Source organism: Hemiscyllium ocellatum, chromosome 18 (genome assembly GCF_020745735.1).
Source record: "Hemiscyllium ocellatum isolate sHemOce1 chromosome 18, sHemOce1.pat.X.cur, whole genome shotgun sequence".
Taxonomy (NCBI): domain Eukaryota; kingdom Metazoa; phylum Chordata; class Chondrichthyes; order Orectolobiformes; family Hemiscylliidae; genus Hemiscyllium; species Hemiscyllium ocellatum.
The window spans coordinates 13,127,341-13,139,687 of record NC_083418.1 but is presented as its reverse complement, the minus strand read 5'-3'; positions in this window follow the sequence as shown (position 1 = coordinate 13,139,687).

The window sequence follows — 12,347 nt, the reverse complement described above, 5'->3', positions numbered from 1 at the left end:
TGAAAATATGATAATCTGATCAAGCTTGGCCATTTTAAGAGTCTAGCAAAGTTGCCCATTTTTAAAGGAAACAAAGTTAAAGTGAAAAAATATAGTAGAGAATACATTTTTCTTTTCGATTTGTCTTCATGGCTTCTAGCCAGAGCATATTTCAGAATGTTATGATGCTAACACGAATCCTGAGGTCTACTTGTGATGGATATCTGTGTTGGATGGGTTGGTATAGAAGGTATAAAGCAATAGATAATGGGCACAGGGCATGGGTTGGCATGCATTGAATCTGAGTTGCAATAAGGGCTATAAAAGGCATGCAAAAGCTGTCAAATTGGACCCAAGCCAGTCAGTGAAAAAGAAGCCAAGACATCTTCCTTTGTGGAGAGAGTTTATTAACATCTCAACCTCACAGATCGTTCCATGAATCAGTCCCACCTGCTTCTCCTTTATGTCCATGCAAGAAGTTAACCTTAATGTCCTAATTAACTACTTGTGATATGAACAAGTGCCCCTCTTCTCTTCAGATAAAGGAATTTGAAGACAAACAACCTTTGAAAAAGTTAATGAAAACTAAATTATTTTTATAATCTCTATTTTAACTTCAAAAGCAAACACTCATTAAAATTATTTTTTCATATTCCATACAACATAATCTCCCATTTTTCTCTGTTCTTTGAACAAGGAAAGGTTTAATCATACAACGACCTAAACATTTTTAGTACCTTCTCATACCACCAGACATCATTTTTTGATGGTATCTAAGAATTAATTGGAGAAAGCACCCTTATTTGTGAAACAAAAGCTGATATTTGGTGACTTGCATCAACCTACTGCATTTTACTTTTCATTCTAAAATTTCCTTTATGTTAGCAAGGTCAACTCGCAACCTTTTCTCAGCATCACCTTTTGTTAAATGTTCAATATGCCATTGAGAATGCTTACCAAACAATATTGAATAAGCAAAGCACTGAAGTTGCTGGAAATCTGAAATGAAAAGATAAACGCAAAAGGTCCAGTGGCATCTATAGAGAGAACAGAATTAACATTTCAAATATGCAGTAGAACTGATCTAGTTTTGAAGACATCAAACTTGAAATGTTAATTCTATTTGTCTCTTGACAGCTGCTGCTAGACATGCTAAGTATCACCACTGAAGGGTAAAATATAGAAAATTAAAATAAAAGAACAGCCCAATATTCTCTGGGAAAGTAAGGATGTAAGGCGTTGAATAGAAAGAACCACAATGTAAAAAAAATTACTGGGAGGGTCTACATACACACATAATCATACAATGAGCTATTATTCTCTACCACCCACATGAAAACCTGTTAAGGCCAGTTTTCAACTAAAAATGAATTTTCTATTCTGTCAGGAGGCGAGTTTGAAATCAGTATGTAGGACTCCCAAAGACAATGTGGGGCCTACATTTATTTTCAGAAATACCTTGAAAACTGGTTGGTACCAGTCAAGGTACCTTCAGTGGAGATCCAGGATATATGATTGGAGTCACATTTGGTTAAAAATTGTGAAGTCAAAAGTTGGGTTTGTACCTTCTGACCAATCATGACATCAATGCCATTTGGTGACAGCTAATTATACAGTTAGGTATCTAGGTTACAATGTAACACTGTTGGGACTTTTTTTTTAACTTTTATTGTTTTCAGGGAGCATATTTAGTTTCAAATAATTGTATCTACTTAACTGTGGTAAACCTGTATTTTGTTTAAGGCTGTCAGGACCCTGTGCAGCTAGGTTTAAACATTAAACCCAATATAAGTATTGATCATATCCCAATGAAACAGGGCAGATCTTCAGATCTTTAGAATACATGCCATGTACTAAGGTTAAGAGACAAAAAAACTGCAGATGCTGGAATCCAAAGTAGACAGGCAGGAGGAAGAACATAAGGTTAGTAATAGGTAGGTTGGTTCTCGTGGAGTGTGGCGTGCAACTATATTTTATGTATAAAAGCTACAACTTTTGGAACTTGGTAGAACTACTGTGCTAGAAAAGCTATTTGAAAGGTTGGCAGAAAATATCACTAAAAAGAACTAGCTTCATATTTTCTTGGTCAAGGCTATAGAAGTGCATTTTTCTGAACTTGATTACTTTTAATGCTTTATTTGCTATCAAGACTTCCTCAATTGTAGCAAATTTCATTATAGTAATCTGTTCCAAAATGTCATAATTGATGTTGGGGTCTAGTCAGAGTGCACACAAGTTTAACTGTGCAATGAAACATCTTAATTGACATGTTTCTTCCTTTGGTTGCAAAATCATTGATCTGAAGATCTGCCCTGAATCATTGGATATGATTCATACTTTGTAAGTAAAAGTAAGATTTTTTTCACTTTACATATCATTCTTTGCTAAATTTCTAGAGAACCTCCCTACAGGGAATCACAAATGCCTTCCAGTCTCTCTGAGATGATAGTAGAATGTTGCCAGGTCCTCTTTAAGCAGAATGCGACCTACCTTCAGCAGGTTGGACCTAACAGAGAAGTACCATATCATTGCTGCATCATTCAACTCATTACACATTGGGTTACTTTCCACAGTTTTCTGTTATTTTGGGTGGTTTCAAAAGTACTTCCGTCTGAAAATTTTTATCCTGCAAAAGGACAGCTTGTTTATGCTGATGAGAAGAGAACCAAAGGGATTTTACAAATAAAGTAAGGACAAAAGGGTAACTAGAGGGAATAGGGCCCCTCAAAGATCAGCAAGGCAGCCTTTGAGTGGAGCTGCAGAAAATGGGGGAGATACTAAACGAGTATTTTGCATCAGTATTTACAGTGAAAAAGGATATGGAAGATATAGACTGTAGGGAAATAGATGGTGACATCTTGCAAAATGTCCATATTAAAGAGGAGGAAGTCTTGAAACGCATAAAAGTGGATAAATCTCGAGGACCTAATCAGGTGTGCCCTAGAACTCTGTGGGAAGCTAGGGAAGTGATTTCTGGGCCTCTTGCTAAGATATTTGTATCATCAGTAGTTACAAGTGAGGTGCCGGAGACTGGAGGTTAACTAACGTGGTGCTGCTGTAAGGAAAGCCAGGGAACTATAGACCAGTGAGCCTGATGTCGGTGGTGGGCAAGTTGTTGGAGGGAATCCTGAGGGACAGGATGTACATGTATTTGGAAAGGCAAGGACTGATTAGGGATAGTCAACATGGCTTTGTGCGTGGGAAAACATATCTCACAAACTTGATTGAGTTTTTTGAAGAAGTAACAAAGAGGATTGTTGGGGCAGAGCGGTAGATGTAATCTATATGGACTTCAGTAATGCGTTCGACAAGGTTCTCCATGGGAGACTGGTCAGCAAGGTCAGATCTTACAGAATACAGGGAGAACTAGCCATTTGGATACAGAACTGGCTCAAAGGTAGAAGACAGAGGGTGGTGGTGGAGGATTGTTTTTCAGACTGGAGGCCTGCGACCAGCAGAGTGCCACAAGGATTGGTGCTGGGTCCACTACTTTTTCTCATTTACATAAATTATTTGGATGTGAGCAAAAGAGTAAGTTTGCAGATGATACCAAAATTGGAGGTGTAGTGGACAGCGAAGAAGATTACCTCAGATTACAACAGGATCTTGGCCAGGTGGGCCAATGGGCTGAGAAGTGGCAGATGGAGTTTACTTCAGACAAATGCGAGGTGTTGCATTTTGATAAAGCAAATCTTAGCAGGTCTTATACACTTAATGCCAAAGTCCTAGGGAGTGTTGCTGAACAGAGACCTTGGAGTGCATGTTCATAGCTCTTTGAAAGTGGAGTTGCAGATAGATAGGATAGTGAAGAAGGCGTTTGGTATGCTTTCTTTTATTGGTCAGAGTATTGAGTACAGGTGTTGGGAAGTCATGTTGCGGCTGTACACGACATTAGTTAGGCCACTGTTGGAATACTGCGTGCACTTCCGGTCTCCTTCCTATCGGAAAGATGTTGTGAACTTGAAAGGGTTCAGAAAAGATTTACAAGGATGTTGGCAGGGTTGGAAGATTTGAGCTATAGGGAGAGGCTGAACAAGCTGGGATTGTTTTCCCTGGAGCATCGGAGGTTGAGGGGTGACTTTATAGATTTTTACAAATTTATGAGGGGCATGGATAGGATAAATAGACAAAGTCTTTTCCCTGGGGTCGGGGAGTTCAGAACTAAAGGGCATAGGTTTAGGGTGAGAGGAGAAAAATATAAGATAGACCTAAGGGCAACGTTTTCACACAGAGGCTGGTACGTTTATGGAATGAGCTGCCAGAGGAAGTGGTGGAGGCTGGTACAATTGCAACATTTAAGAGGCATTTGGATGGGTATATGAATAGGAAGGGTATGGAGGGATATGGGTCGGGTGTTGGTAGGTGGGACTAAATTGGGTTGGGATATCTGGTCGGCATGGACGGGTTGGACCAAAGGGTCTGTTTCCATACTGTACATCTCTATGACTCTAAGATCTTCAAGATTTCTTTTTGCGCAGTACAGAAATCTAACATGTAACTGAAATCACTTTGTGCACATTTCATCATCTTCCACAATCTATCTTCATAATTGCCCAACACGAGAATGTGAAATACAAGATTCCTCATTACTTGCTGTGACTTGTTCAGACTGTATAAGTGCATAGACCATAAGACGATAAGGTATCGGAACAGAATTAGACCATTTGGCCCATCGAGTCTGCTCCATCATTTGATCATAGCTAATAATGTTTTTCAACCCCATTCTCCTACAATTCTTAATACTATTACTAATTAAGAACTTACCTCGGTCTTAAATATTTTCAAAGATTTGGCTTCCACAGCCTTCTGTGACATTGCATTCCACAGGTTTATCATTCTTTAGCTGAAGAAATGTTTCCTCATCTGCATTTTAAAGGTTCATCCCTTAACTCTGAGGCTGTGCCTTATAGAATGCACCCTAACAGTTGGTTGTCATCCTGTAAATGTGCTTATTTTGCATCACTACTGATAATCATAACAAGTTCTACCCATTCTTTCTACCTTTGCCTGATATATCATGTCCCAGGGATTAAAATTCATTTCCAATGGTGTTCGTTCATTTTAATGCTGTAAGGCACACCAAATTTTCTGAGAATTAAAACTTAATGAAAAGCCTTCTCCCATCAAATACACTTCTCCTTGGTTCCAGTCTTTGGTGGCTACATTTTGAAACAAATAACCTTCTGTTGCATCTCTGTATCACTTTGTACATATTTAGTCATCTGCCACAATCTATTCTCATAACTACCCAACATGTGAATGTGAAGTGCGTGGTTCCTCCTTACTTGTGTGACTTGTTCAGATTGAATGTGCAGATAAAGTTGAATTAATTGGCTTCTCTTCCAAGCTATGGGATGATCACTCTTTACTAAAGGAATTTTTGGATTTCTTCCAAAAAAAAATCAAATTAGACTGTAGCCCCCAACCATTTGCAGTGAGTTCTTATATGGACAGTCCATGCCAGGACAAATGTTAAGATTAGATTAGATTCCCTACAATGTGAAAACAGGCCATTTGGCCCAACAGGTCCACACCAAAACTCCAAAGAGTGACCCTCCCAGACCCATTTCCCTCTGACACCATGTGCAATTTAGCATGGCCAATTCACCTAACCTGCACATCTTTGGACTGTGGGAGGAAACCAGAGTACCCAGAGGAAACCCACACAGACATGGGGAGAATGTGCAAACTCCACACAGTCACCCAAGGCTGAAATTGAACCCAGGTCCCTGGTATTCTGAGGCAGCAGTGCTAATCACTGAACCCCTTGCCACCCAATTGGTCTCTACTGCTGAACACAATGTCAGACATTGGGCCATTTACTCAGGAATATCCAGGATATTTACTCTGGAAGTGATACCCAATTCACACTTGGCCCAACTCTAATAGTAGGCCATGTCTCTGAACGAAGTACTGTGACCAGGTGCAACCCCTGACACAGCTCTATTGCTCACCGTCACCTTCATAGCCTGATAGAGTCTGTTAACCAATGACTCAGTCTTGAACCATGAGGGGACCAGTATCCTGGTGAATCAGATAGATAAGAATGTGGAAGGGGTGCAAAATAATTATTGATTCAGAGGGTTGAGGAGAGGATGAATGTAGAGAACAACTATGAGATGGGGAGTCCAGTCAACTTAGCACTGAGGGTTTTGTTCTTAAATGCATGCTTTTATACTTCATTCTCTGTGTACTGAAACATTTTGAACTTTCTCTTCATTTAGATAATATGTTACCTTCCGAGTCTTCCCTTAAACTCAATGTGTTTAGCCCATTCACATAACCTACTTATAAATTTATAAGTTCTACACTTCAATTTGCTTTCCAACCTATTTTAATGTAATCTGCAAATTTAGTTATAATACAAGCTATCCTGGCAGCCAAGTAGTTAATACAAACTATATGTAATTGGGGGTCTGAGGAAAAAATCCTGTGGCACCCCACTAGTTATAGTTGGTCAATCAGAAAAGGACTTATTCATTCCCATTCTCTACTTTCTGTTGGTTAACCAATTCTCTATCCAGACTAATATATTACCCCATACCCCATTTGAGCCTACCTTGTATATTAACCCTTTGTGCTGCATCTTATCAAATGTCTTCTGGGACTCCAGATATGCTGCACTTAGGGGATTCTCATAATCAACTTTGCTAGTTACATCTTGAGGAACGCTAATAAATTTCCCAAAATTCCAATTAAGCTAACTTATCTGTAGTTTCTGTTTCAGGTGCTATATTAGCATTTTTACAATCCACTGCAACCTTATTAGAATCCAGGGAAATTTGGAATATTACAATCAATGCACCCACCCTATTTGTTGCCACTTTCTTTAAGAACCTCAGATGTAGGCTATTCAGACCCTGGGGACTTGATTGTCTTTAGTTCTCAGCAGTTTGACAAATCCCATTTTTTTTTAAAGTTCCTCCCTCTCCATAATCTCTCTAATACTTGTTACTATTAAATGGTTTCAGTGCTCTCCACCATGAAAACTGATATTGATTTAGTATCACTGCAATTTGTGTTTCCCACTAATAACTCCTCAGTTTCATGCTCAAAGGCACCAACATTCACTGTAGCTTCTCTCTTCATTTTTATTTACAATCAAGGACAAATTAGAAACAACAGAAACAGCTCATAAGGTAGTTCAACAACTGAAAATATATCCAAGGACAGTGCCGGTCTAATCCAAATTTAATCAAGTCATCTCCTTTAAACTTCCCTGTGGAGGCCATGGTCATGGTCACAGTCAATATTCACCCCTCCTATATGCTCTCTGATGCTATTCTGAATTCCCCCATTCAACCTTAGATTCATTATTCCCACATGCTTCTGCTTCCCATCCCCTTAACTCCCCCACTTCTCTCATTGAGGACCACTATCCCTGCTCCACTGAAAAAAACAACCCTCCAGAAATATCTATGGATGGACACTCAAGACTATCAACTTCGGCAATTATTCCTTTAACATGACTGACCAGATCCCTGCCTACACAGGGAACTTGCAGGTGGTAGTGTTCCTACATATCTGCTGCATTGTCCTACTAGATCAAGACAGTAATTGGTCACACCCTTCTCTATCAGCATTGTGAGTATACCCACAGCAAATAGACTGCAGTAGTTCAAGAAGGCAGCTCACCACCACCACCTCAAAGACAAATAGGGATTGACAATAAATGCTAGCCCGGCCAGTACTACCATATTCCATGAACAAATTTAAAAATATTTTAACTCTTATTAGGCCCTAGCATACCCTCCATTGCTGTTATGTATAAGGGACCACATATTTTTCTTTTTTTCTGCCTAATCATGGAATCCCTAGTGTGGAAACAGGCCCTTCAGCCCAACCTTCCAAAGAGTAACCCACCCAGACCCATTCCCCCTACCCTATATTTACTCCTGACTAATGCACTTGACCTACACATCCCTGAACACAATAGGCAACTTAGCCTGGTCAATGCACCTAACCTGCACATCTTCAAACTGTGGGAGGAAACCAGAACATCCGGAGGAAACCCACACAGACACTGGGAGAATGTGCAAACTCCACACAGTTGCCTGAGGCTAGAGTCGAATCCAGGTCCCAGGCTCTGTGAGGCAGCAGTGCCAATCACTGAGACACCATGCCAAGCAAATTTATAAACTGAAATGGAAATTGGGCTGCTTCCCAGTTAAAATAACAGGAGATCTTCGCAACTTGGAAAAGTTATGCAGGGCACATTTTTAGCTGCATAAGATAATGTTGCTTTTCAAAGTAATGAATGAAATACTTTGAAACAGAATGGCATAAAGTTCTTGCGTTAAGGAAACCTTGCCCGATGACAGCTCTCTGATTCATTAGAGTTAGTTGGTTATAAAGTTGTAAGTGCAACAGCAGGCAGAGAAATCCAGAACTGAAAACATCACTATCCTCTCTCTCTCCATGTGCCTGAACAGTCAGAAAACAAAAATGTTTAAAAGAAGGACCTGGGCCTGCTGGATTAATTACTGAAGTGAAGAACAACTATCATATTATACAGCACAGCTTCTCATTATTGCTGAAATCAAAATAATTTTTTTCAGAGACAATTTAAGTCACTTTTGAAATATGACTTTTGATCTTGGAATTTTGCTTCCTCTCGTTTTTCATTATCCATAATATCCATGTCAAACCATCTGTCGTTTGTCTGTCTTGCGAGAAAAAAGGAATATTCAGTAGGATAAACATTGTAAAGATTATCTAAAGTGTGGTTAAGAGTCAAGGAGAATTAAGTCTTCCAGAAAATCAGATTTTTATACTTCCGAAGATAAAATTTGTTTACAAATCGATCGGGCTGAGGGGGAGGGGTGTGTGAATAAATCGAGAGTACTAAGTGAGACGAAACTGCATAAATTTTGCGCCGAAGTTAGTATCTAAGTGTTAAATTCCTTTGGCACATTAATTAGTTTTCGCTGTAAGGCACGCACACGAGTAACCAATGAAACCCTGAAACTTTAAATAACGTTGGATCACAAGATAAGTAAGGTCATTTACCTCATGCAGAAACCTTTATTTCACGTCTCTTCAAAAAGGAAAGTGTTGGGATTTGAGGAGCACGCGACCGAGGACAAGGTTTTAAACATCAGGAGAATGGATGGCCGTTAGTGCGCGCGGAGACGGCAGGGAGGGAACGGCAGAGCGCGCGGGCCCGGGAAGGGCCGAGGGCCTGAGCTGCTGCTGCTGCTACTACTACTGCTGATGGAAGTTAAAGCTCTGATGTCAGGGTGAAACTGGGGAATATCCTACTGTACTGACAAGAAATACTTGTTATGTTATTGATTTACAGACATGTTTATACGGGACAGGGAGCCTGAGAATTAAACGCTCGGAGAACCCGCTGTCCAGAACATTTCTATGCTCTTCAGTTTTTGGGTTTCCATTCCAGTCGTCATGTTAAGTTGACATCTTCCACTGGGGGAAATCTGTAGCCTTTGTCCTCAAGAACTAAAAATGTCAAAGATCTAATACACTTGCTTCAGGTGCAACTGGTCATATTTGTAACCCCCTCCCCCCGCGTGGCTGGGCACTTTGTGATAGACAATCAATTTAAGTTGAAAATGTGTTGCTGGAAAGACCAGCAGGTCAGGCAGCATCCAAGGAGCAGGAGAATCAATGTTTTGGGCATGAGCCTTCTTCAGGAATGAGGAGGGTGTGCCAAGCAGGCTAAGATAAAAAGTAGGGAGGAGGGACTTGAGGGCTGGGTGTTGGAAATGCTATTGGTGGAAGGAGGTTAAGGTGAGGATGATAGGCTGGAGTGGGGGTGGGGGTGGAGAGGTCAGGAAGAAGATTGCAGGTTAGGAAGGTGGTGCTGAGTTCGAGGGATTTGACTGAGACAAGGTAGGGGAGGGGAAATGAGGAAACTGGAGAAATCTGAGTTAATCCCTTGTGGTTGGAGGGTTCCTAGGCGGACGATGAGGTGCTTTTCCTCCAGCTGTCGTGTTGCTATGGTCTGGCATTGGAGGAGACCAAGGACCTGCATGTCCTGGGTGGAGTGGGAGGAAGGAACCTTCCAACCACAAGGGATGAACTCAGATTTCTCCAGTTTCCTCATTTCCCCTCCCCCCCCCCCACCTTGTCTCAGTCCCAACCCTCGAACTCAGCACCACCTTCCTAACCTACAATCTTCTTCCTGACCTCTCCACCCCCACCCCCACTTTGACCTATCACCCTCACCTTAACCTTCTTCCACCTATGACATTTCCAACGCCCCTCCCCCTTACTTTTTATCTTCGTCTGCTTGGCACACTCTCCTCATTCCTGAAGAAGGGCTCATGCCTGAAACATTGATTCTCTTGCTCCTTGGATGCTACCTGACCTGTTGTGCATTTTCAGCTCTGATCTCCAGCATCTGCAGTCCTCACTTCCTCCTAATCAATTTAAGTTCGCTTTCATCAATTTGCATATCATTGAGGATGTGTTCATGTTTGTTGACTTCCTTAAACCAATTTTGTAAGTTGAAACTTAATATGACTGTTGCTAAAGTGAAGGCGGTTCAAACAAATGCTGTGAGAATGATCATCTCTGGGTCTCTTGCAGAACTCAGCAACTGCAATATCCTAGCATATTTGTTCGGCACTAAAATGGAAATGGAGTGACTTTTTTTTAACCATTAACACGTAAAATTAATTTGCTTCCAGGAGGATTGCTGACAAGCTACAAGGAAAAAGATGAGCTCCATCCCTATATATTTTACTGTGAGTACTTCAATACGTATCTCCCAAAGTTGTAAGCTTGAAAATAATAGCAGGTAATGATCAAATTATGTTTCAGTGGCAAGGTCACATGCTAAGATGTAGTATTGGAGTGTGGTGGACATAGCTTTGAGTTCCCCCATCCCAGTTTGAGTTCCATAATAAAAAGTACTGTAGTTGTTGGTGATCTGAAATACAACAAAAGAACGAGTCAACTTCTATACTAGTGTGCCAGCTGCTTCAGTTATCATAAAACCCTGACAGTGTAGGTAGAGGGCATTCAGCCCATCAAGCCTGCACCCATTCTCCAAAGAGCATCCCATTCTATTCCTGTAATCCCACATAAGCTGACCTAGCCTGCACACTAAGGGCCAAATTATCATAGACAATCCACCTACCTTCAAATCTTTGAATAGTGGGAGGAACGCCATGCAGACACTGGGAGAACAAACACACTCTGAACAGTGTCCAAGACTGGAATTGAACCTGATCCTTAGATGTCAGCAATGCTAATCACAAACACCATGCCACCCCAAAGTCATGTGGAACTTGCCTGAATCGCACTTATAGTTTGCTATAAGTTGATAGCAGCATTGAGCTAATCCTCGAAACTATTTGCTTTATTTGATGAAAGACCTAGGTATCCTTTGGAAGATGAGGGAAAATGTAGACTAAGCGAAACCTTGAGGAAAGAGAGTAAACAGTTGATATTCAAACAGCGTTACATAAGTGATGACAGTGCTAAACCACACAGCTTCCTCAAGGAACTTCTTTGAAGGGTTTCTGTGTTTAATATTTCTGATCATTAGGTGACTTTTGCTTAAAGTTCTAAGGGAAAAGTACCAAGAGTGGCTTGAAAGCTTGATAATGCAAGTTTGAATCTTAATCAGTTTTCTGGAGTACCACCAACCAAGTCAATTAATATTTCACTGGTGGTCTTTCTGCTATTTTACTTTGATGGCATATCCACTGATCTCTGTAGCTCCCTCAATGGCTGGCTTCCTGCTTGAGACTTTCAATCTGTTTTTTGACTTTTTCCAAAGCTCTCATCAACCAGTGACAGGGCTCCTCCCAGCTAATTCAACACCATTCCTAATTTATTAGGGCTATATGTTCCTTTCCTTCAGAATCTGTTCTTACAAATATTGGCATTTCTAGACTCTTCAGGCATCCTGCTTGTACATTATATGGCAGAGTGAAGGAAGGAAATATAGACTAACCAAATGTGTATGAACATATCCTGACTCAGTCGTAAATTCCAAGTCATGGCAATCTGTGTAATTGTGCCGACAGCATTTGCTGCACAACTAGCACACCACCCTCAATATGGGAGGGGTTCTGCTGAGGCATTTAGCCTCTCTTACAGGAGCCAGATGTCAGCTATAAAGAAAGTGACTTTTAAATATTGCTGAGACTCACTTTCCACCAGGGCTGCGTTCTGGTGACTATTATGTTATGAGGAAATGGAGAGACCAGATTGGATGGTCATTCAGTTTTTTTTCAAATGTGTAAACGTTAATTGATAAAAAGTTCATGACATGTTGCTTTTACAGCTCCAAAAAGAGCCGTCTGTACCACATGGGGAAGAGGACATTTCAAAACTTTTGATAATTTGATGTACAGTTTTTTCAAAACTTGCAACTACGTTTTTGTCAGTGAATG